Raw genomic sequence first — 6,000 nt, forward strand, 5'->3', positions numbered from 1 at the left:
CTCCAGCCACTTTTTTACCAAGGCCACTTCTACCTCATCTCACAGGTCAGCTCCTCCACAGCTGATGTGTCCACAGGCATGCAGTGCCAGAGGCCGGAGGAATCCTCTCCTCTACCCCAGCATCCAGCACATCTGCTTTCTGGCTCTTCCTTAGAATTTATGCACCAAGCTCTCAATAACATACACACTTTTTAATGAGTGCATGTATGAAATCACTAGTAGGCTGTAGTTATTTTTGTATAGAGGAGGAAAGCAGGGAAGAAGAAAGAAAAGGTTTTGTGAGCTTCATCTAAAGGTACACAAAGAAACAGGTTTCTTCTCACTGCTAAAAATCAATTTATTTTAAGTCTCTCTGCAATTCTGTCGGTTCTTCACATTTTCAAGTACTTCTCTGAAGCGCTGATGCGATGGAGCGAAGGTTTGAAGAGCTTGAATCACAACAGCACTGTGAGTGAAATGCTCAAATTTTTTTTTTATTGGAAAAATTAAAAGTGACAGCTTCAAAATTGGTTCCACTGCTTTGATTGATTAGTCAGAATATTTAGCTCAAAATGATTATGGCAAGATTTTCTACAGAGGCTCATGGCTGGGATGGAAATTAATTTGGAGAAAGGGGGAGGGGGAGTTGTTAAAAATGAAATTATTCTGCAAAGGAGACTGTTTATCCCCAGACTCAGTGATGAGGAATCTCTCCATATTCAGCCTGATCTTGATCATTAAACATCCCGTAAGTTCCCATTTGAGGACAAAAGGGAGAGGACAGAGAGATAGTGGTAACATGGCTTCACAGGTGACTCTTACCTGGAGATTCTAGTGCCCACTGGCAGCCTGTGTGCTGCTTGGGAGCTCTGCAGTGCCCTGCAGGTGGCCCATCCCCACGGAATATCCTGACTGGGAAACCTGCCCTGGGCCAAGGGTTGGGGGTTTCACTGGAGTCCTGCTGGGGCAGGTGAGATGGAGGTCACCCTTCAGGAAGCTGAGGGGCACTGAAGGTGGGGTGTGGAATAAGGGAACTTTAGGTAAGAGCTGGACCCACCTCTCCAGCTGTAGGATGCTGCACCAGGGCCCAGCTGTGTGGTGGCTGCTCACCTGGGAGCACCACACTATCCAGGAAGGTGCAATCCCACCACCGTGGTGATAGCTTCTCGTATCCTGGCCAGGTCCTTGTGCACTCCCTTATATTCCTGATACAGGCATGGCTTGAAGGCAAGTGTGTCACATGGATGCTTCAGTGTCTCCAGACAGACAGCTGCTTTCTCTCCCCAGGTCCTTCCTGGGATAGGAGAGGTGGGGCCACCTGGGAGGGAGGAGACAGTCAGTCTGGGCTTTCACCCAGTGAGACACCAATCAGAATCACAGATTGGTTTGGGTTGGAAGGGACCTTAAAGTTCTCATTCCATTCCCCTGCCGTGGCCAGGTATACCTTCCACCAGCCCAGATTGCTTCAAGCCCCATCACACCTGGTCTTGCACACTTCCAGGGACAGGAATCCACAGCTTCTACAGGCAACCTGTGCCAGGGCCTCACCAGCACCACAGTAAAGAATTTTTTCCTGATATCTAATCTAAACCTACTCTCTCAGTTTGAAGTCATTCCCCCTTGTTCTGTTGCTACATATTCTTATAAATAGTCTCTCTCCATCTTTCCTCAGGCTCCTTTCAGCTACTGGAAGGCTACAAGTAGGTCACCCTGAAGCCACCTTCTCTTCAGACTGAACAATCCCAATTCTTTCAGCTCTTCCTCATCAGAGAGGTGCTCCAATCCTCTATCCCATCTCGTAGCTCCTCTCCTTGTGTCCTGCCTTAGATATTGTCCTAGTTCAGCAGGTGGGACCAATTTAACACTGTGTGGGGGTGACCAAAGCTGTGTATCCTATGACCTCTATTAATTTCCCAAGAACTGTTAACAATGGACCATTTGCAGCAGCTGTCCAGGGCACGCCTGACTCCTCAGGATGTGAGCTGGGTGTGAAAGACCTGTGAGAAAAGAGCTGTGATAACTCCCTTTCAGAGACTCGTTAGCACCTTCACACCCAGCCTGAGGTGTTATGTCTGCTAATGGGCCATGACTCACAGAGTGAGATCACCCATTGTGTGATTCCCCACCCTGGGGGAGGTACTGGGTGCTCCCACCTGGACCTGGGAGTACATAATCTTGGGGTTTGAAGAAGACCTCAGGGAATCACCAGTGGGATCTAGAGGAGGACCAGAACCTTGACAGGAGGAGACCACCTCTTTCAACCAGACTGCAACCATCAGCTGCACCAACAGGTTTTTCACTTACTTTTAGTTTGGACTTGGGGAAACCATGTGGGGTTAAGCACAGGGGCTAACAAGCCCCTTTGTGTTTGTGCCCCAGGGTGCTGGGTCATACGTCTGGGGTTTTGTGGGTTAAAACCAATTTTCTCTTTGTGCCATTGCATTTATTGTAATATTGTTACTAAATTGTGACTCTGACTTATAATCTCTTTTGTGTTGAGTTCATTTCTCCTGCTGGTTTACCTTTAAACCAGCACAGGTATCTATCTGATTCCTTCAGTTTGTCTCATGAAACAGGGAGGAAAGTATTTCTATTCTCTTCCCTGGGTTGCCTTCCTTATTTCATTCTTTACCAGCCAAATGCATGTCAAGGGACCTTGGCCAAGCCCAGCAAACTCGCAGGTTGGAACCTGCATGTTGTGCATCCAAGACAGAAACAGAAAATGGATCCTTCATGAGAGGATTCAGGCTGCCTGCCCAGCATTTTTTTAATTTCAGCTTGAAACATGGGTTTGAGACTTTCAGGGTTTGGAGTTTTTTTTACATTTTAGGATTTCACATTTTAGACATGCTTCCTCTTGAAATTGTTACATGATTTATGAAATAAAATACAAAGCACTGTAACTGCAGAAATAGGAACTAGGTACTGGATACAGAATTAATCTGAAGCAGAGTTAATGGTTTTCTTTATGCAGAAAAGCCCTATTTTAGCCAGCAGCAGACATGGAACCTAGAAACTCCAGAAATAAAGACAGCTATAGCCACAAGCACAGCACAGCAGGCAAAGGATGTTTTTCCTTGGGTGTCTCATGTTTCATACACAGTGAATACCAGATGAACCCCATGTATCTTTTAGGACTGTATGTTGGCCAGACCATCATGAGTGGAAAGAGTATTGCAGATATAACCACAGCATTTGTAATCACATATAGGAATTTAAGTAGTGTTTCCTTGGGACCCCCCTACAGGGGGATTTTACTGATAGATCACTCTTAGGTGACAATCCACCAAATGCTTCTTGACCTGATGCAGCTGCTCTGTCAATGTGGGTGTAGGAGTGCAGTGCCCATGGCTGAGGGATCCTAAGCTAATCTGAGTTACAGTCCACAGCCTTCTGGGGACCACATGTTGTGAGTGAAATGTCCATCTCCACACCTGCTGGAGCCCCACTTCCAGTTTGTGTTAAACCTGTTATCCTGACAATGCTGGCTGCAGCTGGGGACACACTGGGGACCTGGAGCCCTGCAAGGCAGGAGCTCGGAGGACTTTTCCCTGAATGCTTCTTCCTGGTTTGGTGGGGACCCTCTGATACACCTTGTCCTCTCCATCCCAGCCCTTGCCTGCAGCAGTGCCCATCTCCATCCCCTTCAGCGGGAGGGACAAGCTGGAGGTCTGGTACCACTCATCAGAGACGCACAGGGTTCATGAATGATACATCTCCAAGACGAGCTGCTGCACAGCAATAGGTTAAATCCCCCTGAGAAAGCATTGCTGGAAAGATGCCTTCCAGTGGATGCAAATCCTCCCTGAAATCGAGGGCTGGGTGGCCGCGTTCCTCTAGAGGGTGCTGCGGGCTCAGCCTGCGCACCCCCAGAAAGGGGGGTGCCCACCTTGCTGGGTGCCTGCGAGACCTGACCCCTGTGCTGGGTCCCGCTGTGCCTGCAGGACCTTTCAGTCACGGCTATGCTGGAGGATGGAGGCTGCAGTCACATCACATAACCCATGGACTCCCTCCTTCACTGTGGGGTCCTGGGGAGCGTGGCCCTTCCTCTCTCCCAAGGGACCCACATCTGGCCTTGCTGCTGCAGCATCGCAGGGCAGTGCCTCCCCCTTCCCTCTGAGCACGGTCACATCGACACATTTTAAGGTGAAATACTACATGTACCGTGACTGTTTGGGCTTAAATACATTCCCTGCCTAAAATGTCCTTCCCAGAAGGCTGTGTTGGCTCTCCAGTGACTCGCTGCAATATGTATCTCTACTTTGTTTCCTTGCAGACCATATCTGTATGACATCGATTGTACTGGGTAAGAATGCTTACAAACCTATTTCCTGCTGCAGGATGATCACATTATACACAATTACACACTCTAGGAATTTCTTCTGAGATCCAGCTGGGTACAGGCTGGAGTGGCAGAGGAGCCGGAGCGTGTGTGGAATAATGAATCATTCATTCAAACCTCCACACTGACTTCAAGCTTTTGGGTTGTGTGAGCATGTGGTGAGCTGCAGTAGCTGCTTATTGCCCTGAAAAAAAGCCTGAATCACCTAAATCATTCCAAATTTGCTTCTCACTGTGTATATGCTTTCTATGTCTTGCCATTTCATTATTTTTATTTTTACCATATCAGAAAAGTTCAATGCAGAATTTATTCAAAATGACTCAGCAGGAGAAGTCTCCATGAGCCAAGACATGCTGTTCCAAACAGAGACTTTCTCAGCAGGAGCAAAATCAAGTTGTCCATGTCCACAAGGTTCCTGCCTTCAGAACAGACCACGACCAGTATCCTGTGTTACTAGTGGTGATGGCAGCAGCAGTAGCACAGTGATGCATTTGCTTGGCAGCACCATGGAGCGCTTTCCCAGCATCCTGTGATACCAAGGGATCTAAAGTCCCACCATTTTCCTGCCCTGGAAACCTGACAGCAGGTTAGGACAGAGCCAGCTGGAAACATGGAGGTGCTGCTTGCCCTCAAGATGGGCAGGGATCTCACATGCAGCATTTTGCTATAAACAAGTAAACTGATGCTTTTCTTCGACCACTCTTGGATCTGTCTAGTAAAACCATGTGCTGTAGTGTCCTGGGAGGGACATGGGGTGACCTGTGGACATGATGAACCACCTGGTGAAGAGCACAAAGCCCGTTAAGCCATGCTGACCATCCCTGAGAGCAGGGCACTGGAACAGCTGCAATGCTGGGGCTGCAGTGTGTCACATTGCAACACTCAATAAAACCTAACCCCCACCTTCCTCTTCCTGGCCAAGCCACTCCAGGAGCAGCTCTTCTGCCTGGCACTGCTCACTCTGGCCTGGTGAATCACCCCCCTGCACAGCACCACATCCACCGCTTCCCTGGTATCCAGCTATGTTTTATCCCTGTTCCATCGTTATCTGCCAGCTCAAAAGGCTGGAGCATATTTGTTAGCTAAAGATTTCCTTTTAGGGAGCTGGAAGCAGATTATCCTGGCTGTTTCTAACAATGTGTAATCTAAGCTGTCACCCACATTTCCAATATTTTACTTCTGGCAAGGCTACAGTGAGGCTGGAATGGAGCTGAGGTGCTGGAGAGCCCTTGTCACAGAGGATGGATGGTCCCTTCAAGCTGGGACGTCACTGATCACATCATCTTCAACCCCAGGTCACCTGAACTTACCCTTAGTTTCTTTAACCCTCTCAAGGATCATATTCTATTGCTTTCCTAAAGCTACAACTTTCGGTTGTTTATGATTATTAAATAAGAACTAAAAGTCACATATGGACATGTGGCTCCAGGATCTGCAAAAGTGTTGAGTATTGTGAGAATTGGGACAAAAATCAAGTGAGATGTCTCCGCAGAAACACCCACACATGCCACTTGGAAAACCCATCCTTTCCCAGCAGGCTTGTGCACCCTCCTTTTGTTCATCATAACTTATGTCCATACTAACCTCTGCAGAGAGAATTTAGCAGGGCATTTACTTACACACGGACTTTTTCCTATTTTTCTGGTGTGGTACATCTCCCCACCTGGCTGTGTTTAGCA

Source organism: Pithys albifrons, chromosome 11, assembly GCF_047495875.1.
Source record: "Pithys albifrons albifrons isolate INPA30051 chromosome 11, PitAlb_v1, whole genome shotgun sequence".
NCBI lineage: Eukaryota > Metazoa > Chordata > Aves > Passeriformes > Thamnophilidae > Pithys > Pithys albifrons.